Source organism: Pinus tabuliformis, chromosome J (genome assembly GCF_031772625.1).
Source record: "Pinus tabuliformis cultivar Carrire ecotype Pingquan chromosome J, CPIR1, whole genome shotgun sequence".
NCBI lineage: Eukaryota > Viridiplantae > Streptophyta > Pinopsida > Pinales > Pinaceae > Pinus > Pinus tabuliformis.
The window spans coordinates 748444801-748469389 of NC_142295.1; positions in this window are offsets into that span (position 1 = coordinate 748444801).

The following is a 24589-nucleotide window of genomic DNA, read 5'->3' on the forward strand; positions in this document are numbered from 1 at the left end:
GGACCTTTCCAACCCTCAAAAACCTTCTATCGCACCTCATTCCCATTATAACCCTTTACAATGGAAACGCTTCGCAAATATGCATAAATCACCCCTTTCTGGCCTATCGCAATCAACACTGCGCATTTCTCTCTTCCGAACCTGATGGCATTATCAACCCAAATATATATATTTCGGGTCTGAAGCCATATCGCACATCGCTATCGGCGGGATCCGGGGCTTATATACCTAAGGCGCGCCACTATACTCCAGACTCAACGACACTATCAACCATATTACATATATATATCGGGTTCGGAGCTATATTGCATATCGCTATCGACCAAGTCCAACGCTATATATATATATATATATATATATATATATATATAGCGTGCCACTGTTTACCGGACCCGATGGCTTTATTAAACACGATATATATGTTTTGGGTCCAGAACCCCATCGCTTATCGCAATCGGTAGGGTCCGGGGCCTACATATATAGCACATCGCTATCACTCGGACCCACCGATGATTATAGATCCGGGCATATAATATTTCAAGTCCAGCCTAATGGTTAGACATGGGTTTTCCCGCATATTCCTGTGTTTTTTGAAAATTATTGACGTCATGGCTTTTCAAAGGGAAGACATACATTGCAAACCCGACAGGACTATTAAGGGCAGTATATATATATTTCAGGTCTGCCTTCCTCGATCGCTTATCACAATCGGCGGAGCCCGGGGGTTATGTAGTAAGAGAAGGGGCGATGACCAGACCCGGCGATAATAATATGCCCAGATACATAATATTTGAATTCCGGCTGTATGGCTCGGCTGCGGGTTTTCACGTATATTCCTGTGTATTCGATAAAACGCTGTGGTCGTGATTTTTAATGGAAAAACCCATATGGCGGACCCGATAGGGTATAGGTTCCCATCTATAATATTTCAAGTCCGGCTGTACGGCCCGGCCATGGGGTTTTCTGTGTTTTCCTGTGTCAAGTCCCTCCACCGCTGATCTACCCTTCATGGATCCAACGGTCCACGCAGATTTCGGGTGAACAAGTAGCTTGAAGAATACCCACCTGAAAAGCGGTATCCTCTTTCCTCCTAGCTGCCACGTGTCACTTGAAGAGTGGAATCAGGGGCCTTCCTCGCAATATCGGTTACCACTTAGACCCCTTCCAAAATACCATCCGGTTCAGTGTTATGCAATGATTTTCAGTATAAATCGGATTTTCACTTGCGACACTTAATCCATGCATGTGTTAAAAACCAAGGGGCGATTCTTTCACGCTTGTTCCTTTGATGTTATAAGCACTTCATGAAGGCAAGATTTGTGTTTTTAAGAATTTTATCATAATTGCATAAGTATGACTAATGCTGGTTATCTCTGCAGGTGAGGACCGAGAGAAGGCAAGAGAAGAGTAAAAATAAAACGTATGAGCAAATTCAGAGAGTCCATATATGCCGATATGTCATTTAAAGAAGCAGCCCTAGGCGTTTCGGTTGAGTTCCACGCGTTGCCGGTGTATTCTGAAAGTGAAATTGCCCCGGGTTTCTTCTAATCAACATCTATTCATTTCCCTAGGAAATGAAGCGCCCCAGTGACAGGACATGCCTTCTACGTGTCAGTAGTGGCACCGATTGTTCTACACCTATGTATTCTGGTCTGTATATTGAAAAGAATAGGGGAAAGGCGAAAGGTTAAGGGAAGACCGAGAGTCATTTCCAGCGGATATAAGTATTACCTCTGGATAGGAGAGAAGGGCCTTTTGTTTGGGGGAAAATAGATTTGATTTATTGTGAATAAAGAGGACTGTTTGATTCAAGAAGGAGCCGGTGTTTCAGATTTATTTTCCTATTCTCTCATATGTTTAGAATCATTGTGTTGTTGCTAGCATGAAGATAAATGTGATTTGCTTTGTGCATATTGTTAACTACCAGTTCATGGTTGTTCTTGGTTATTTGAATGTAATTCAATAGCATTGATAATTCATGAAAGGTTGTTGATTCCAGACTTTTTTAAACATCAGTTGCAAGTGTTATTTGTATGGAAAGGAATGTATATTCCTGTATAAGTAATTGGATTGCTTTTAGGATTTAATACAGCCTCATTTTTATGTGGACCAGTAATTGATTCATTTGGAATTGGAATTTATATATGATGTTTAACCTCCTTTTGTTTTGCTCCTACAAGATAGATTAGGATAGTTAGGACTAGATTATAGTAGCTTAAGTAGTTTAGATAGGATTTGATACATATAGGTTAACTATTTCCTTTTGTTGATTTAATTGAAGTTTTCCTCCAGGAAGCCATCTCTCAACACCTATAACAATTCACGGGGTCCTTTAAAACCCGTTGGAACTAGCCACTCCAAATGAAAGTAGATCTAATTGGGATCTGTAATCGGGTTAGTTCCCCTTGTTGGTATAGCGAAAATTCGCCATGTCAACACACCATAAACTGATCTAGAACTCAAACAACGCGAAAACTACCATGAGATTGTCGTGGAGGCCACGGAGTTGGTAATTTGCTTTGGGTTGCTTGTGGCAATAGGCATTTTGTGTGAGCGACTGCCCAGTCAATTGAGAAGTGCAGAATCGATGAAGATCGTCGTCGCGCAGTTCAACGCTGATAACCAAAGTGAGGCCGTCGTGGAAGTCTATTGAGTTGAATCCGCATGATTTGCTACTCCAGTTTCAGTTTATTTCGCTGCGAGATTATGGGATTGACGTGGGCGTTGTTGCAGATTGAGGTTCTAAGCTGCATAAATCACCCCCTAACAAGGGTGAAGAATTAAAGTTTTTTAATTCTTTATGGTGAAGAATTAATCATCGGTGGAGTTTTTTAATTAAAGTTTTTTAATCCTTTAATTAAAAAAAATATGGGGCTCTTTATTTGATAAAAAAAAAGGGGGGGCTATTGTTTTTTTTTTTAAGAAGGAGCTAAAGTGTTTTCTTTTCTTCTTTTTTTAAAGGAAGAGGATTTGGGCTCAGTTTTTGTTTTGGATCTGGCATTTGGCAGTGATTTTTTATTTTTATATTTTTTTTGGTCAAAAAAATATCTGGGGTTGTTGTTTTTTAAATTGTTGGGGATGAAGCCTTTTTATTCATTCAAGATGAATAACTAATTAGCATAAGCATACCTCAATGAAAATAACAAGTTGGATGGATCCAATTACTTTGGTTGGAAATTCAAGCTGCAGACCCTGCTTAAGGGACAAAATCCATGGACAATTGTGAATAATGATGAGGTGAAGCCGAACCTGGATGCAGAAGGAAAAACAACAACAATCCAAGACTGGGACAAGTGGGAGACTAAGGCGAGAATGCTCTTGAATTTTTCGGTCAAAGATTGTGTGATTCCACATATCCGTGATTGCAAGACTGCGCAAGAAATCTGGAAGACCCTCAAGGATCTCTATGAGGTCAAGAACACCAATCGATTGTTGTTCTTGAAGAGCAAGATTCTCTCCATCAAGATGGAGGAGAATGAGATAGTTGTAGCAGTTATTTCGCGGATCAAGGAGCTCAAGAACAAGATGGGTGATATCGGTGAAGTTGTGTCGGATAAAGATTTGGTCATGATTACCATGAATGGTATGACTGACGAGTATCAGATGTTCATCACTGGCTTAAATGCAAGAGGAAAAATCCCCGTTCTTGAAGAATTGACTGGGATCCTCATGCAAGAGGAGGAAAGGCAGCTAACTCATAAACCTCAGAGTTCAGATCTGGCCTTAACGACGAAGAAGAAGCCCTTTAGAGGAAAGCCAAATGTAGCACAGAAGAGCAGTGTAGCCCCACAGAGAAAGATGCCCCCACCTCAAGGTACATCTTTCAATAGAAATGACTCTGCAACTAAAAGTTTTTATTGTGGTAGAACCGACCATATAGCCAGATATTGCATGAAGAAGAAGTTTGATGAAGGCTGGAAGAGACATAAACAACATGCATGTCATTTTACTGATGAGGAACATAGTCAAAACATCAGATTGTTCATATATGACTCTATGCTTTCGGGTAAGGTTGATGAAGCAGATACCTGGTTTTTGGACTCAGGTGCATCCATCCACATGACAGGGAATAGACAGTGGTTTGAAGACTTCAAAGAGACCAACAGTGGAGCAAACATCTATCTTGGTGATGATAGAGGGTATCAAATCAAAGATTATGGTAATATTCCTGTTGTTTTCCCTGATGGAAATATTAGACATATCCATAATGTAATGTATGTACCCAGGATCAAAAAGTATATGATCTATGTTTCTACTATAACTGATGAGAATATCAAGGTAGAGTTTTATAAATCATATTGTGTCATTAAAGACCTGTTGGATTGTATGGAGCCTATTGCATCAGGTATTTGTGTGGGAGGATTGTATAAGATAAAGGTCAAAAGCGCACCACATCAAGCATTGACATCATCTGCCATGACTACAATGGACTTATGGCATCAGAGGTTCGGCCATATTAACTTCAATGATTTGTTGTTATTACATAAAAGAGGTATGGTCGAAGGTCTTCATGTTTTAAAACCTATTCATATTGACTGTGACACATGTGCACTGGGAAAGATGCACAGAGATGAATTTCATGTGAATACTAATAGAAGGAGGAGAGATATACTTGAGCTGGTACACACAGATTTATGCGGGCCTATGTAGACAAGATCGTTAGGCAGTGCATACTATTTTTTACTTTTTATTGATGATTGTACTAGATTTACTTGGGTGTATTTCCTCAGGAACAAGAGCCACACTTTTGAATACTTCAAGGAGTTCATAAGTATGGTTGAAAAGCAGACAAGTAAAAGCATCAGGATTCTCCGCTCAGATCAAGGGGTAGAGTATAAGAAAGCTTGTGTCCTCAAATACTGCAAAGATAATGGGATACAATAGTAGTTTACAGTACGCCACACTCCTCAACAAAACGGGGTTGCAAAGAGGAAGAACAGAACCCTTGTGGAGTGTGCTTGCAGTATGTTAAAAGGTAAGAATCTTTCTAACGGCTTTTGGGCTGAAGCGATTAATACTGCAGTATATCTAAAGAATAGGAGTCCAACAAGAAGTTTAGATTTCAAAACTCCTTTTGAAGATTTATTTGGTTATAAGCCTGCAGTTAAGCATTTGAGAGTTTTTGGCAGTAAATCCTTTGCCCATGTCCCAAAGGAAGATAGAAAGAAATTGGATTCAAAGGCCATCAAATGTATTTTTGTTGGGTATTGTACAGAATTTAAGGCTTACAAATTGTTTAATCCCTCTACTCATAAAGTTTTTGCGAGCATAGATGTAGTGTTTCATGAGCAGGTTAATGATGGAAACCATGAGAGTGCTAATGAAGAATGGCCCGTGCCCTTGTTGGTGGAAAAATGAAGTGATGAATCAGGTGAAAGCAATGAGAAAATGCAGCAACAGCAGCAGCAGCAGCAGGAAGGGAAAGAAGATGATGTAGCTGTCAAGCCAAGTCCAGAAAATGATGATCAGACAAGGTTTGAAGCTACCCCACCACTCAGGAGATCAGGTAGGAAGGTTTAGTTGCCAGAAAGATATAGGGAAAATGCTTTTATAACTAGTATGATGAATGTTGTTGAACCCTCTAGTTATAAAGAAGCCAGTCAATATAGTTAATGGAGGGTTGCTATGGAAGAGGAATATGAGTCAATCCTCAAAAATGAAACTTGGGATTTAGTTAAACTACCTTAAGGCAAACAACCCATAGGATGAAAATGGTTGTATAAGCCTAAATTTAAAGTAGATGGGAGCATAGATAAGTATAAAGTTAGGCTAGTTGAAAAGGGGTCTTCACAGCAAGAAGGTATACATTATGATGAAACATTTGCCCCTGTAGCTAAAATTAACACAATCAGAATGATAATTTCTTTAGCTACCAAACACCATTAGATGATTCACCAACTAGATGTTAAATCTACATTTTTAAATGGGGACTTAAAAGAAGAAATCTACTTAGTGAAACCTGAGGGGTTTGTCAAACAGGGTGAAGAACATTTAGTTTGCAAGTTGAAGAAAGCGTTGTATTGACTGAAACAAGAAACCAGGTCATGGTATGACAAAATTGATTCATTTTTCCTATAGCGTGGTTATAAAAGAAGCAAAAATGACCCTAATCTTTATATCGTGTTTGATAAAGAGGAAAAGATTGTTTTGATTTCTTTATATGTATATGATCTAATCATTACAGGGAATGATGATAATCTCATTAAAGAAATCAAGGAGAAAATGTCACAAGTCTTTGAGATGAAATAGCTTGGAGAGCTACATTACTGTTTGGGTTTGGAAGTCAGTATGTCAGGAGCTTACTGGAAAAGTTTAGAATGGATCAGTGCAAAGCTGAAGCAGTACCTTTACAGTAGAATTTAAAACTTCAGAATGATGATGGATCTAAGGAGGCAGATGCGACATTGTATAGACAACTGGTTGGGAGTCTAATCTACTTGACTACAACTAGGCTTGATTTGGCTTATGCAGTCAGTGCATTGAGCCAATTTATGTCAAAGCTCCTTGAGAGCCATTCAGTTGCAGCAAAATGTGTTTTGAGGTATCTTCAGGGAACCTTAGATTTTGGTTATACTGATTTGTGTGATGTTAGATTGACAGGTTTTTTAGACTCCGATTGGGCTGGAAATGTAGATGACAGACGATCCATAACAGGTTATGCATTCAACATTGGATTCGAGGTCATTACATGGAGTAGCAAAAAGCAGAACACAATATCCTTGTCTTCTGCAGAAGCTGAATATCAAGCTATGTGTGCAGCAACATGTGAAGCAGTTTGGTTGAGGAGACTTCTCCTTGATGTTGGAGAAGAACAGAAGGTTGCAATAGTGATGAAATGCAACAACCAAAGCTCCATCAAACTTGCAAATAATCCAATATTTCATAAGAACACAAAGCATATTGATACACAGTTTCATTTTGTCAAGGAGAAAGTTCAGTCAAAAGAAATCCATATTGAATATTGTAATAGTTGTGACAATGTTCTGATATTTTTACCGAACCTCTTGGTAGAATCAAATTTGAGTTGTTTAGGGAAGTTTTAGGCATATCTGTGAATCCATTTCTCCATTAAGGGGGAGTGTTAAGGTTAATGTATACATGTCTTAATGGAGTAACAATTCAAACCGAACCTTAAATTAGGATTATGTTCCTGTTTTCTAGGGAGTTGTTTCAACTTCCCTAAATGTGTGTAAGCTATAAATATCTCTCATGTAAAGCATGTAAAGCATAGCGTGTTCTACAGAGGTAGTCTTACAGGTGGTGTTTCACACCTGTAAGCTGCTCAGATTTGATTTAATAAAGTTTGATTCTTATTTTGACATTTACTATGTGCTATTTCCATTCCACAAATCTGAGATAATTCAAAAATTGGAAGAATGATCAATCAACTAGAATTGAACAAGCATAGAAGAAAAGGTATGGAAGATAATTCAAAAATTATGGGAGGAATATGATGTACTTGAAAAAAATATGTGGAAGAGTGATTTATTATGGTATCATGATCACTTATACTTATGTAATAATTCTCAACTCAAATAGAAGGTCCTTTTGGAATTGAACACTTCTCCTATAGGAGGACATTCGGGGTTCTCGAAAACATACCATGGGATCACGAAATATTTTTCTAGGAAGGTCTTAAAGTAGATGTGAAAAGTTTGTGGTTGAATGTGTGGTATGCAAATATAATAAGGGAGAGACAACTAATAACCCAAGGCTCCTACAACCATTAGCTATCCCAAGCTAGCATTGGGAATAGGTTTTAGTGAATTTTTTTATAGGGTTACCCAAATATAAAGGAAAGCATGTAATTATGGTAGTGTAGATCGAATAACAAAGAATTCCCATTTTCCCCCTCTTTCTCATATTTTTAAAACAATTATAATCGTATAAGCTTTCATGGAAACAATCTAACAACTACATGAAATCCCATAGATTATTGTAAGTGATAGAGATCCAATTTTCATTAGAAATTTTTGGATTTATGTTTGGATACTCAATAAGATCACAATTCATTTTACCATCCTCAATCTAATGGGCAAACTGAGATTGTGAATAAATTTTTAGAGATTATCTGTGTTGTTTTTCATCTGATAAATAAACATAATGGGTCAAGTGGTTTCCCTCAACAAAATGTTGGTACAACACATCCTCCGATTCTTCATAAAAAAAGTCCCCATTTATGGAACTTTCTATATATTTTCCTTCATCCATCAAATCACACTTGAAAGGGACTATAAAGTATCAAGTAGTTGAGGAACACATAGGGCACCAACAAGAGGTTCTCAAATTATTGAAGGACAACTTGGTTATAGCACAAAATAGGATGAAACAACAAACATATAAAAATCATAGTGAAAGGAAAACTGAAGTGGGCAATTGGTAATTTGTGAGACTACAACCATATAAACAGATGTACCTAAAATAACAAATAAGGACAATAAATTACTATCGAGGTATTATGTCACCTAAAAGGTATTGTCGAGGATTGAAAGTATGGCCATGGAAGTGACCTTTGGTTTCATCTTCCATGGCCTAAGTGTCTCTTACTATCCATCTACAACTCTTTATATTTCCTCTATTTACAATTTATTTACAAAAAAAATCCCAAAGGATGTGTCCAACTATACCTACAACAAAGTGCACTTAGAAAATATAATAGACTATCATCACTTAGAGTCCCATTTTTTAAGTGTTTTGCAAGTTCAAGGACAAGATCATCAGATATATTCCTATGATGAAGCCTCTTTTCGAAGAGTGAGATGTGGAACTCAAATTGGGGATGAGTTGAAAGGTGTAGTCTGAGAGTTGTTGTAGCCCAGTTTTAACTAATTACTAGCACAAAGCAATGTTTGGTAGAAGAAATTCCAAAGAAGACATGAAGCAATAGAAGTTTGAGTGCATGAAGTCCAAGGAGTTGTCTCGTAAAGCCTATTTTCGTAGTCTATTTAGCCCTTTATGCATTTCCTTAAAGGCACATGCATATTTTATAAATACAATATAGCCAACGTATTCTGTGGTATATTTATAAATTTTCTATAATGCCATTTCATCCTATATTATGAGTATTTTTTCTTAATGAGAGAGATTCTAGTTTTTGTGAGAGAAACTTGTGAGCTTGTTAGTCGATCATTAGTTGGAGAGTTTTGAGTTCATGATGTTCTAAGCTATAATGTCCATGTTTACAAGTTTGTGGCTTATATAGATGATATATATATTGTTATCTTTAATGTGAATTCTTTACGTTTTATTTGTTTGAATAAATGTGATTAAAGTATAACTAATGAACTATGCACCCCCATTAAATATTTGAGACGATGTTTAACTCCTTTTGTAGACCCTAAATTATCATAGAGCCAACACTCAACCTCTCTTCTCTCTATTTGATTATGTATGATCTCTTTTTTATGCGCTTAATCTCCTTCAATTCCCTATTGAACATATTTCACTCAGAAAACTTTAGCTTAGACTTCAAGCAATTCACTAATGGATTACCACAAAACTCCTTCACATTTTGAAGTCTAATATACTTTCATAAAGTGAGTTTTCTCTAGGTCTATTATCTCGAGAGGTATGGGAATCTCAAATTTTGAGAATAAGGCTATGGCTTTACTCTACTCGTGGGAAGGGGAGACTAGTGATCACAATAGTGGGTCCTTGTCATGTTACGCAAATCTAATTTGGTGACATAAAAACACTTTTGGGTGGTAGATTTAAGGGTGTACCCCCATTTTGATTTTTTCAGTATGGTGGAAATTGTGTGGGAAGCTTCTAGATAATCTCTTTGCCTTTCCCCTCTAAATAGACTTGAGATATCCATAAACCATTGAATCTAAAAGTACATCAAGGGTGTTCCCGACATGCCTTAGATCAATGCTTGTATCTAAAAGAATAGTTGCCCAGGAAAATGACTGACCAAAATAATTTCCTAACGTAAATAAATCAAAAGTTAAAAAAATAATATTTAGTCCTGAGCCTTCCAAAAGATCACGTGAATGGTTAACTAATTCTTCATATTCTTCCCTATTATGCAATACTTCCATATTTTCTTATTCAAATCGCTCCCATCTTCCCTTTGAAACAATTGATAAACAAATATAAAGACTATCCCAACTTCTCCCATGCTTATGTGGCAATGCAAATAATATATTACTCCGTTCTATTTTATTTTATTTAACCACGTGCCAAAATTCAAAATAAATAGCTATATCATTAATCTTGATTGCTTATGCAAATAATGTATTGCTCCATTCTATTTTATTTCAAAACGTGTCAAAATTGTAAAAGAAATAGCTATCTCATTAATCTTAATTGCTTATAGATACAAATGCTTATTTTACTTCTTCACTATTGGAAAAAAAAATTATTCAATTATATATATTGTCTTTTGCATTGGAATCTAATTATTATATTGCTATCCAAGTTACACATTCTCTTATCTTATTTTATCTATATGCAAATTTTTAATAATGAGAGTTACTTTGAACACTAGGTCTTCAAACTATTGGTTGTAAATATTATTTAGTTGGTTCATATTTCATTTATTAAATCAATGAATCACTTTGAAGTGTTTGGAATGTTTAACCCTTCAAATAAGTTCCTAAGAAAACAAACAATGACCCTTAATAACTAAGACATATGTAACCATTGTATCACATCAAAACGATTTGTATATCATTTCACTAATCTCTATGCGTTGATTATGTCGAAGGCATATTTTAAGAGAATCACAACCCTCCAAATAAACCTGGCACCCCAAACGTTTAGTTTTGGAAAACTATCACTTATTCACCTATCCTCATCTTTTGACGTGTTTGTGTCTTCTCTCTTAGTTTTTATCTTTACCGATGTTATTTTGATTATAATAATGATTTAATTAACAGTTTTGAAGCATCGTAACTTAGAATTTATTATGTATTAAGAGAGCGATCAAAAGCCTTGAGATGTTAAGCTTTTTTCAAGTTTTACACTTTAAAAAAAGTTTTCATCTCAAATAATTTGATCCCTCCCAATGTGTGGTAGATTCAAAGTTAGATGGATTCATATTGGTGCTTCAACATGGCAATTCCATGTTGATCATGGAAGGAATTACACTCTTCCTTATACTTAACAACACGTCAATAAAATGTTTTAACCATAAGAAGTTTTTAAAATATAATTGTTATGTGTGTATGTTTATGTGTGTGTGTGTGTGAAAATTTTGCTTAATATGGACTTTGAAATTGAAAGTTTATATTGAATTACACATCTTTCTCATATTGTGAGCACCTAAACATAAGATAAGAAATATTTTGATATCTCGTATCAATTCCATGTTGAACATGGAAGGAATTATACATCTTATCCTTTCTTGGCTATAATATGTGTTGTTCTACTTAATAAAAAATAGTTTACTTTCAATTGCTTTATATAAATAGATAGATAGATAATTGATCATTGAAATATTTTACTTACACAGATATTGAATTATTTTTTATGGCTCACATTAAAATATTTTTTTCTTTGTTAAGTTTTTTTAATGTCCACCATATTGGGAAATATAAAGTCTCTATCTGCTAAATAAAAATATTTTTACTTTCAATTACTCTCTATGTATATGTAAAGCTGATATAAAATTATGTTTCTTAATATGGATATTGAAATGTTTTCTTTATGGTTGACATTGAAATATTTTTTTGAAATTGATACTTTTTTTAAATGTCATGTGTCAGCACCATCTTAAGCACGAGAGGAATTACACATCTCCCTCATATTGAGTTGTAGAAAACACCTTTCAATGCAATAAGGAATTTCACACATCCCCCATATTGAGTTGTAGAAAGTATCTTATCTTTCAATACAATAAGGACAATCCCATTTCATTAAGACCTCCAAATAATCCTATTTAATCCAATAAAATTCAAATTGTCTACTACCTTTGTGAACATGCAATCAAATTTTTCAACTGCCTCCTAGAATATAATGCATAGACATGAGAGAATCAATGTCTAATTCATTTGAAATGGAGATAAGGGACTCCAGGCAACAAGGATTCATGGTTGGGATTATGAGAAGGGACACCTAATAACTAAACAACTCAATGAGTATGGTTTATTCTTGCTTATTTGTCATGTAGTTATTTAACCACTTTCATGGAGAGAAGATAAGATCCAAAGAATTTGCAATCGGCCAAGGTTATATATAATAGATAACACTTAACACTGAGAAGTTCAAATATTATTGTAAATATTATAAATATTAGCTTAGTAATATAAGAAAGGAAAGATAAATAAAATACAAGCAAATACATCCATAACAACAACAATATTTTATCTTGGAAAACCCTTGCAGGAAAAACCAACCATTAAGATCTTTAATCACCCTTTGGCCAAATATGGCCAAGATAACAGTGAAGTGAGCCCAATAGTTGCTCACATATGGGACCTTACAATGGAGGATCCCAAGACTATTTATAGCCTTCGTTACACAAAATATTATAGGAAACATACCATGGGCCACAAAACCATGGCACTGAAAATTATGATTACAAACTTAAAACTCCTTGACCTATTATTGAGTCAAAGTTAACCTAGGAATCCCCCCTTTAAACTTAAGTTGGGAAATTGTTTTGGATCCAACTCCCCTTTAAAATTGTCTTGGGGAAATTGTCTATATCCAACCCCCATCAAAGCTCATAACCAGGGTATTCAAGAATCTTGCATGCCCTCCTATCACTTTAGACTTTACTAAGGGTACACATGCCTAACTAGGTCTTATAGTCATATGCCCATTTACATGTACCTTATAATTTTCATCTCCATAGTAATTTTTTTTAATTATTGTTTCTATTACTTACAAAACTCTAGGAATCAACATTACTTCTTTGACCGACACTTACAAATGCCCCTGTTCTCTCACATTTCCATGGTCATCTTCCACCGTTTTCTACACAACCTCTTGCTGCACACTTGCTGCATCTTTCATTGCAAATCCTTGAAAGATTGAGCTACCTCCATCTAATTCATCCAAGTACTTACATGGCCTCCTTCTCATGGGTTTTCTCTGGCAACGTAGGCGAGAAACGAAAGCTATACCATTTGGTTCCTCTTGTCCTCCACCTTTGTGCCATGTTTTTCCTTGTTCTAATTTGAATTCATTTTGGATCCTAATCAATGAATTTTGGATGCACTCACCTTCTCCTATCCACCTTCCAATGGCTTGTTCATATCCAATACATCTAATATATCATTCAATCAATACTAAGCTTCCTCAATTAGATGAGAACCTTTTCTTTTGTTTTTTTTCTTATGGAAAAGTATATGTGCTCCATTAGAGTTCAAATCTTGGTAGCATTTCTCTCAAGTATGTGTTGTTAATTCTCAACACTATAGATATTCAAGATATCCAATTGACTTACTCCAACATATTGGATGCCTAGCTAGAAATCGTGGTGGATGCAATGTTAGGCTTCAACTTCCTATAGGTTAAATTAGAGATCAGTGAAATGGGTTGGTCAAGCAAGGGAGGTACCAACCCACTTGGAGCTGGTGTTACTAACACTAATAAGTATAATTACATGTTGTTCACTTAATTCTCAGCCTCTCCTCTAACGAGAACCCCATAGACCTCATAGTACGTCGATGCCACCATTAACAACATCAAATCGCTCACAATTTGGCCTCAATATGCACTATGCATACTCAACTCACTTCTTAAGACTATGACATAGATCACATGAGTTTTCACCAACAATATCAATGCACACAACTACTGTTGTCATAACTATGATACCAATTGTTGAGTATGAATGAAACAAGATAAATAAAATAAAAGAAAATACATCCATGAAAATAACAACATTTTATCATGGAAAACTCTTACATGACAAATGAGCTACAAATTTCTTTGATTGCCCTTTGGCCAAGCTAATGACCAAGTGAATCCAACATCTGCTCGCATCTAGCACCTTACGATAGAGAATTCAAGCCTATTTATAAGCTTAATTACATGCAACATATCATGGCCCAACAACTGTGATTGTAAACTTAAAACTTTTTTACTCATTCTTGAGTCAAGGTTAACCTAACATATTATAGGCCACTGAACTCCAAAATAAAGATCAATGATTATGAATCCCACTCATAAAGAACCAAAGCACCCAAAGTACCGATCATATTTTTATTTTAATTGTTTGAAGAATTCTATGGTGATGTAGAAATAACAATTAGTGATTCGTCATCAGAGGACATTGTCGGCATTCTCTAAACCCTCTTGTCTTTAAACATCAAGGGAAGAGGAGAATTAAAGTCGTCTTAACATCGAAAGAAGAAAAAGAAATGGAAGGCTAGGATAATGTTGATTATCTTTGCTTGAAATTGATACAAGGTGTGCAATATAAGTGGCATTAATAGAGCTAATGGAAAGTGAAAGAAAAGGATATTTCTACTCGTGGATCATCCATATATGCGCCTCACATTCACACATCTGTAACTTTGCCCTAAATCGAATGTGATCATGGGTGGATACTACACTTCCATTACAATATTAGTCAAGGGAATTTATCTTCAAAGGATATTGAGGTCGGAAAATCTCCATACGAGGAATGGATTCTTTGGTCTTTCAAATATCCAAATAAAAAACCAAAACTAGGATTATAAGACATCTACACATGACATGGACCGAAGCTTAATATATCGAATAGATTCTTACATTGGAATGGTCATGCTAGCAAGGTCTTAAGAATCATGCTAACTATTTGTTAAAGAAGACAACATAATGTCAAAATTCTTTTAAAGAAGACAAAATAATGTCAAATTTTTTTACTTTTGCAGTGGCGAAGCCAATTTGTAATGGTGCCCTTAGCTTGTCGATTTTTTATTCCATGCATCTAACATCCAATAACAACATGGAATCTATAATCAATATAAAAATGCTCATAATAGTTATAATATACATTAAAATACTTACAATGGTAAAATGGTAAGATAAGGATGGGATATCCACAATAGTGAAACATTATTGTGACACAAAGATGCCCCATTCTTATGTCCATTATAGATTCCATGTTAAATGTGGGAAAAAATAGTTGACTTTACTCAATCAACACATATAATGGTGAAGTAGTGATATAAGGTGGGCACATCCTTATGTCAAGAGCAAATTCCATGTATTCAATAGGCATTGAGCAATCATTATTGACTTTACCCATGCCCATTGAATGCTCAAATTTACAATTGACATAAGCTCGGGTTTCTCCACAAATTAAAAGGGGTGCACCACCATTTGATGGAAGAACACCATATACTTGTTCTAACGTGCGGCAAATCTAATAATGAGAATTTTTGACATTGAAGAGGTGGTTAAATCCACACAAGTTTTTAGCCTTTGAAGGTGAGACGGAGTTTTAGGGATTGAAAAGCATAACGCGACAAAGATCTCTACTCTAGACAGATGGAAGAGTAGTGTGATGGATGTGTTGTGGATGAGTAGTATATGCGTAAAGAAGGTGGTGATCCATGCTTCATAGACGAAGAAGATTTTGAAAGGATGCTCGCACTTTGCACCCAACCATTACAATAATAATTACAATTTCATCTGGTTTTGCAGCGTCCAAAATTTGAGTCTTCAATGGTAATTATACCCGGGAAGTTCATGCTTTGCTTCTTTTTGTCGATTGTTTTTCCCAACCAAGTCTAAATTTCAAACAGTGTAAGACGCTTGCTGCTGGCTTTGATGTTAATTTAATTCATATTATTGAGATGACAGGAAAATGAGTATCAAAGTATTTTGTTAATTCAACAAAAAAATGGACGATCCGAGCTCGTCATGTGTTGAAAGGTTGCCACATGAATTTCTAGGAGACTAGTAAAGTAATCGATCGTTGAAAGAAATCGAAGTCTCATGGAACAAGACACATGTTCACGTGATCTCATTGGAAATTCATTACACTAACGGTTTCCTACGGTACTAATGTTGATAAAATGAAAATTATAGAGTTCAGGCTTCTGTGATCCATATCAAGTTTGTGAGAGATTTTTCGGCAAAAATCACATGGAATACTATTTGTCGACGCGTTTTGAACCAACTACTAGTGTGGTTCATCGTGAGGACAAGTTCAAAAATAAATTCCCTAGGTAAAAATAGAATGTAAAATTCAATTTGTTAATGTTGAAAAGTTAATGTAGGAAAGAAAATATTTAATAATATTCTCATTGGTAAAAAAAAAGAAGGGTTTTATAGGTAAAATTAACATTTTTTTATTATTTGATTATATATGTTTTATTTTATTATTTTATTATATATGTTTTTTTTATTCAAGTTTTTGTGATCCATAGTGAATTAAGAAAACTTTTTTGGTACAGGAGAAAGAATCAACAAGTTTGGTTCATCATATGAAGAGGGAGACCATGGAAAAGGCTTAAATAGAGAGCAATGTAAAGACATAATTTCAAGTAACGGCTATATTTGAACAATAATATTTAAATTATGATATTAATATATTAAAAACAAATATTATTAAGTAACTTTTATATTTTTTTTTTGAATTGACCGGAGAATCCACAGTATAAACATTTTTGTACCAACGTTTCAAATCCCAAGTGGGATCCATCATCAGGGTTAAAGAATGATGATAAAAGAAGAGCAAATAGGCAAAATAAATACTAACGAGGAAGAAATTTTCAAGGAAGAACATACTGTCGGCTAGAATCCTTAATTTTATATAATTTTATTATTATTTTCATTCATATTAAATATTATTAATAATTAACATTTAAAATAAATTAATATAATAATAACTCATACATTAATTAATATGATATTAATATGATAATAATCAATTATTATATAATAAATAATTAATTATTATTAAATAATAATAATTAAATATTATAATAATAATTATTAATTAAATTAATATGATTAAATCATATTATAAATGATTAATATTTACAGCTAACTATTATAATAACTAAAAAATATAAATTTAATTCATACTAACTAATTAATATATTAATTTAAATCATATCAGAAAATATAAATAATTAATAATTAAAATAGAATAATAGAATAATTCATATATTAATTAATAAAATAACTAATATATAAGTTAATATAAAATTAAAATAATAATAATCAACTATTTTAAAATCTAAATAAATTAAATTAATAAATATTTGATCTTATTAATTATTAATTATTATAAATAATTACTTATTTATAAATTAATATAATAATTCATATATTAATAAAATAACTAATATATAAATTAATATTAATAATAATCAATTATTTTATAATAAATAATTATGCTTTATTGAATAATAATAATTAAATAATATAATAATAATCGATTAATTAATATAATAATTAATATATTAATTAAATATAATAACTATTATATAAAATAAATTAATATATTCATATTAGAAGTTATAAATGATTAATATATATAGTTAACTAATATAATAATTAATTAAGTGAATAATATATTTAAATTATATTAACTCATTAATAAATTTAAATAATATTAACTAATTAATAACTTTAAATCAAATAAGTAAATATAAATAATTAATATTTATAGGAAGCTAATATAATAATACAAATGATAATTAATATAATAACTAATATATAAATAAATAAATAATAATATATAATATTAATATTATAATAATTAATTAATTATTATTATATAATAATAATTAAATATTATAATAATAATTAATTATAAAATTAATATACTATTAATATATTAATTAATATAATAATTCTTATAATAATTATTATATAAAAATAAATTAGTATATTTATTAAATTATATTAGTAAACATAAATAGCTAATATTTATGGTTAACCAATATAATAATGAATATATTAATTGATAGCTATATATAGAAAGAAAGAAATTAAATTATTATAGAATAACAGAGGACAACATACCTGAGGACGCATTACCTGGGGATGGGTTGGCGACTTTTAACTTCTTTGATCAAGGGCAGCCAGCTTCCGCTAATTTCCAAACCATTGTCTCTGTTCAGATTCTGAGGATGCTTCATAATTTCAAGAGCTTCTCTGATCTTTCGTCTTTGATGGTGTTCCTCTCTTGCAATAATAGAAGCGTTTTCCAGGCAAATATGGTGCTTAGTCTTCAAGGAGTGTTCTGCCAGTGCTGAGGTACGAGATCTTCCATTCCTGATATCAGCGCCATGTTCTTTGAGCCTTGTCTGGAGGGAGCGACCTGTTTCACCTATGTAGCTTTTTCCACAAGAACAGTCTATCTTATAGACTCCTTTAAGCTGAAGATTGTCAATATCATCTTTAACAGATTTCAAACCTTGTCTGATGGTACCGGGAGCTGAGAAATGAGTGAAAATGTTCTTCTTTCTTAGGATTTTAGCGATTTTGTCTGTAACACCAAGGATATAGGGTAGAAAAATCTTACCCTGAGGTTGATCTTGCGCCTTATGCTCATGAGATGACAACTTTCTTTCAGCTCTTTCTATGGCTTTTTTAATCTCATGCTCTTTGTAGCCTATATTCTTAAAAGCTGAAACCAAATGCCTCTTTTCTTCATTCAGATGTTCTGAGTCGGAAATTCGAAGGGCTTGGTACAAAAATGTTTATACTGTGGATTCTCCGGTCAATTCAAAAGATAAAAACCACAGATCTCTCAAATCCAAAAACTTTTATATTAAACGGCGAGTTTTTGAAAAAAAATATTTAGATACTGATATTAATTTATTAAAAATATTAATATGTAACGACTAGATTTTGAAAAATAATATTTAAATTAATTTATTAGAACTAAATATTATTAGTTTTTGAAAAATAATATTTAAATTAATTTATTAAAACCTAATATTACTAGTTTTTGAAAAATAATATTTAAATTATGATATTATTTTTAAATTTATTAAAAACAAATATTAGTAAGTAACCACTATATTAAATAGCTAGTTTTTTAGAAATAATATTTAAATTAATTTATTAAAAAAAAAAATCAAGGTCAAACTCTAAAGGAGGAAAGTCTAACTTATAAAAACTAGTCAAGACCAGACAAAATCATTTGATAAATAAAATAATTAATGAAAATAAAATAAACTAAATTAAAAATAATTAATGGAAAAATGAATAAAACAAAACAAAAATATAGACAAGTCATATATATATATATATATATATATATATATATATATATATATAAAAACAAAAACATATATATATCCAAAGAAAAGTAATCAATAAATAAAACAGGGTCAACCATAAAATATGGGGTTGGGCCCATTAAACAAATAACAAAAATACTAAAAGGAGTTAAGAACGAATAGGATGTTAAAAAAAAAAAACATGAAGGATTAAGAAAATAAACTCTAATGAAGAATAAATCAACAACAAATACTATAAAAAGGACGTCAATACCTACATAGATAAACAAACAAACAAAATAAATTCCAAAAAGAAGTCTACAAAACTAGGAGAACCCAACTTCTACTAATATTCCAACCATCATCATTATTCAAATTACTGGGTCTTTTTTCAATTTCTAGGCCTCCCTCAATTTATGATGATGGAAATTACTAACCCTAGCAATGACTTGGGTCCCCTCAATGCAGATGTGATGCTTAGATTTTTCTGCATGCTCTGCCAAAGCAGAGAAGCAGGTCCTACCATGCTTGGGTGCGGGTCTTATTTTATTATTTTATTAGTGTGATATTGTTTTTGGTAAAAAAAAACTTTAACTTCTATTAAAACCAAAAAAACTTATAAAGTTTTCAAATAATAAAAAAATAGTTTTATAGTATAAAAATAATAACCTTTCATTATTTTATTATATTTTTATTTTATTATTTTATTGGTTTTTTTTTCAAAAATTTTAACTTTTATTAATAAAAAAAAAAATTATAAAGTTTTCATAATATTTTCTAAAAAGTCATATTAACATAAATTTAAAAATAAGAAATATTTTTTCTAAATTTTAAGAAACAAATTTCTTTTTTATTGGTTGTTGAGAATTTTTATGTAGTTTTAAAGACATTTATAAAAAAAAATATTAAAATTAATAAAATTAAACATACACACTAATTGAGATTTTTAACCAAAAATTTATGTTTGTTTTTCTACCTTACGTAACTAAAATGTGGGATAACGTTTCCAACTTCACATACTTCCAATTCATTAATTTTAAGTAATGTTTTTCTACCTTACGTAACTAAAATGTGGGATAATGTTTCCAACTTCACCTACTTCCAATTCGTTAATTTTAAGTTTTTACTGATGTAACCTCAACTTAATTTTAATTTATTGGTTTTTTGAAGAGTTTATATATTGTATTTATATTTCCCAATAATATATTATCAAATTTTAAGAATAATTATAATTGTCTCTTTATTTGATTAGTCAATTTCTCAACAATTTTATCTAAACAATCTTCATCTGTGTTTTGCCAATATTTGCTCTAATATTTTTTCAAACTTAAATTCTATAAAACGAATTAAATGTAGCATGAAATTTTCGTACTTTTAGCTAATTTCAAAAACTCAATTTTTTAGAGAGTAAACTTCTTTATTCTATAGAATTCACTTCATGAGAGATTAGTATTTATGATACCAAATGATTTTACAAACCATGTAGGTGGAGTTCCCATTTTAATGTAATTGTATTTCAGCCTCTATTAGGAGTTAAGTTCGTAGGGATGAGCTCATCATGGCTCGTCAAATGGTTCCTACAAATTTTCTAGGTCAACTTGTTGTAAGTGGAATTTTAATGTAATCTTATTTCAGTTTTTATTAAGTTTTTATGAAGTGTAGATTATTTGATTTGTGTCAAGTTTAGTTTCATCCCTTTTTATGTTGAAATTTTATGAAGAGAGATATAGGAAGAAATAATTTTGGAGAAATAAACAATTTTAGTAATAGTGTTTTACTAGTGGACATATCTCTTTTCATTTTTTGACATTAAAGTTATCATCTATCTAAACTTTGTCTAAATAAGATATTAAAAAAACTATATAAAAAAAATTAACTTTCACGTTTTATTTAAAAGATAATTGACTTTAGTGAAATTAAACATATTAAAATTGTGAATTTTCTTTGTTTGAAATGTGTTTCAAAATGGATAAACAAAGAAATTGAAACATTTAAATTGTGTAAATTAAGAAAGTAAAACCAATTATTCCAAAAAAATCCTATAAAATATATATTTCTAACTAAATTTCACCGTGTCAAAGATTTACACGTATAGTTTTGTTTTACTTTACAAAGATGCATGTACTAATGGCTTTAGTTTGGGAAGGATTATCTAATTTAGAGGAAATTGAGTCATCGTCTTGTTTAAGGAGCATCGTCAATGTTTTCGTGTGAAATTGTCACATTGATTCTTCTGGTATCATATGAAGAGGCTCTCGGGAAACATGACTATCGCATAAAGACTCCTCGACATCACATGTAAATTGCTTGCCAGGAAACTTCCATTAAATCAATGTTATTGGAATATTTTTTCAAGCCTAAAAGTTATGATACTTTGGTTTTGCTTAAACTCCAACCTAATAACCTGGGAGATAAAGCTCTACATAAAATATAATTTTTTCAATCATTGTCTTTAATTGTCACAATTGATGTTTGCCATCAAGCATATATTATTTTTCAAATATGTTAGGAATGCATTGTTGAAAAATGCATCAAGAATGTCTCAATTTGATTTTGCCTTAGTCAAATTAAGAAAATTCAAATTTTCACATCAACAGACAACTTGGATGCATTTAACTTGTGTGACATGGATCTTGTCACCCAGTTAGCTCAGTAAATTTGAGTTAGAGGAGTTGGAGTTCAGTTAAGCATGTGTGATTGCTAATTTGTAGCAATCAAGGTTAGTTATTTCAAGTTGTTTTCAGTTAAACTAGTTCTAACTGTTGGAGGAACTAGTGGAAGGTCAGTTGTGCAGTGGGACAATAGTCTAACTCAGTGATCATCTAGTTAACTGATCAATCAACCAAAATATCAAGTGCATGTAGAGAATTCGAGTTCCCCAGTTGTGGTGGAGATTCCAAGGCCGTGTAACATCAGTTGTAAACTAGTCTTGAGTGTACAGGTGTTGCATGTAGTTAGATGAACAACCTTGGAATTGCGAAAGTATTTTGGAGAAAATTCCTAAATATTAGGGCCCCAATTTCCTCATGAATTGCGCAACGAAATAGCATCTCAATCAGAGGCAGAAGTTGACTAAAGTTGGGTCAGATTTTCTCAGTGAGCAGAGGGAGAGGTTATTCACTTGTAGCTTGACCTTAGATTAAGAAAGAAATTGTAATACATCTCTATTCATCATATTAATGAAAGCAAACATAAGGGATTTTTAGTAGATTGCATTCCCATGGAAAAATACGGTGCATGTGTGTTGTTTCTTATTGCATGTTTGTGATTGATGTTCTAAATTGTTAATTGAATTTCACAAACCAATAGAGTAGGATTGTGTCTTGTGATTTTGTTAAAATTGGCAACTAGGGCCAAACTCTATGTGGGTCATATTATTTATGGCAGCTGATATTTTTATTGGATCCCTCTCATTGAGAGGTGTAGGATTTATCTAAAGATCATCCGATTCCGATAAGTATTTATGAAGTTATGAATTTATTTATGTTATGGACAAATTGTTAAGTCGGCCAGCAACTTATGTAGGCTCAGAAGCCCAACAGTCATGTCTATTCAACCTCTACGTTTTAGTATAAATAGAAGAGGACTTCAAGTCATTTCTACACACACTTGGATCTCTTCCTCTCTCTACTTGTCTTTGGGTTTTAGTAGGAGGAGAGATCCTAAGGAAAAGCCGGAAAAGCTAGAAAAGCCGGAACTGCCAGAAAAGCTGGAACTACCGGAAAATCCGAAAAAGCTGGAACTGCCGGAAAATCTGGAAACGTCGGAAAAGTCGAAACTACCAAAAAAGCCAGAAGAGTCGGAACTGCCGGAAAAGCCGAAACTGCCGGAAAAGCCGGAAATACCAGAAAATCCAGAAAGTCCAAAAAAGCCAGAACTGTCGGAACTGTCGGAAAAGCCGGAACTACCGGGAACTGCCAAAATAGCCGAAGCATATATCTCCAAAGGAAGGCAACATGATGTATGAGATCATGGGCAGCATAATAAGCAACATGATGATATGAGCATGGGCATCATAATGATGCATGATGATATGAGTATGGGCAGCATGATGTATGAGATCATGGGCAGCATAATAAGCAGCATGATGATATGAGCATGGGCAACATAATGATGAATGAGATCATGAGCATGGGCAACTTGATGATGAATAAGACCATGGAAGATGCAGCATGATGAGTAGCATGAAGATGAGAGCAGCTCAGTCATCAAGGTTCAACACATGTGACAGTACAACAAGGTGTCACACGGTAATGTGCAACAAATAGAAGAGATGCAGCACTATGATAGGTGAACGAGTCACCTTAGAGAATCAGTTGAAGCAATATGTCTTCAACTGATCTCATGTCGATATCAAAAGTCAAAGTGATTGAATTCTATTGTAAATGTACTATCTCTCTCACTTTCTCTGCTGAACTTTGAAGAACATAAAAGAAGAATTGATCAAGGGTTTCCCCACATTATGGGGTTTGTCCCTGGCTAGCGCCACATCTTGTGTCCTCTTGTCTTGGCTTGTCTTCTGTGATTTGTGTTTATGTTTATGTTCTATCTGCAGTTTACTTTAATGTTGATGTGATTGCTAATCTGGAAAAGACATAAAACTATCTGTGAAAATTGAAATCAGTTGCTCTAAGCATAGAACATACCCAAAATTAACAGATTTGGATTCAAGTTTCATGAGAAATAGAAATTTTAGACCATAATTTATACAAGGTATCAGAGTAGGATTCACATTAGAGCAGGAATTTCGAAGTTGTTTCTCAGGAGGATCGAATTTGCAGTTCAATGTAGCAGGATCTCTTTAGAGTTGGGAAAATGACGTTCAACAGGATGAGCCTAGAGTATGTGATCTAGATGGATATTGGTAGCCACCTGCCGATTCCACCTATCCCTCCAGTCAGTTTCATCAGTTTCCTTGTTTATATCAACATTTACTATTTTTAGCAATTTTTCGAGTCCTAAACTTTCGGAGCAGTTTTGTCTCCCTAAACGTCATTTTTTTTGTTCACAACAAGCCCATAACCAAAGGCTAGGGTTTGTGGCAAATCCTAAATTAATCAAAGAGATATTTCCAACGAGGTATCGTATGTGTCAAACGGAGATAATATGACCAAGTTACGACCCTGGGAAGTTGGTTGCCCTACTAACCCCAACGAGGCCCACAAATTTGTGGTGTTCCATCTCCTGGGGTTAGGGTTTTTATTTTTAGGGTTTTCCCTTGTTGTTCAACACTAAAAATGCCCTTGAGCCTCATTGTAACACAATTCAACGACACATAGCCGCCACATCTCTTCTTAAAGAGTAAGCTACCATCACCAGAGCTAGTTTATTTCCATTTCTGTATGTAAGCATATTTCGGTTCTTTGATATTAATGAAATGAAGTTTTATTTCTGCTGCATATTTGTGTTTATGTGTAAATCTGTATTTTTTGTGTTCCTACATAAGCCCGGATCAATGGTATCAGACT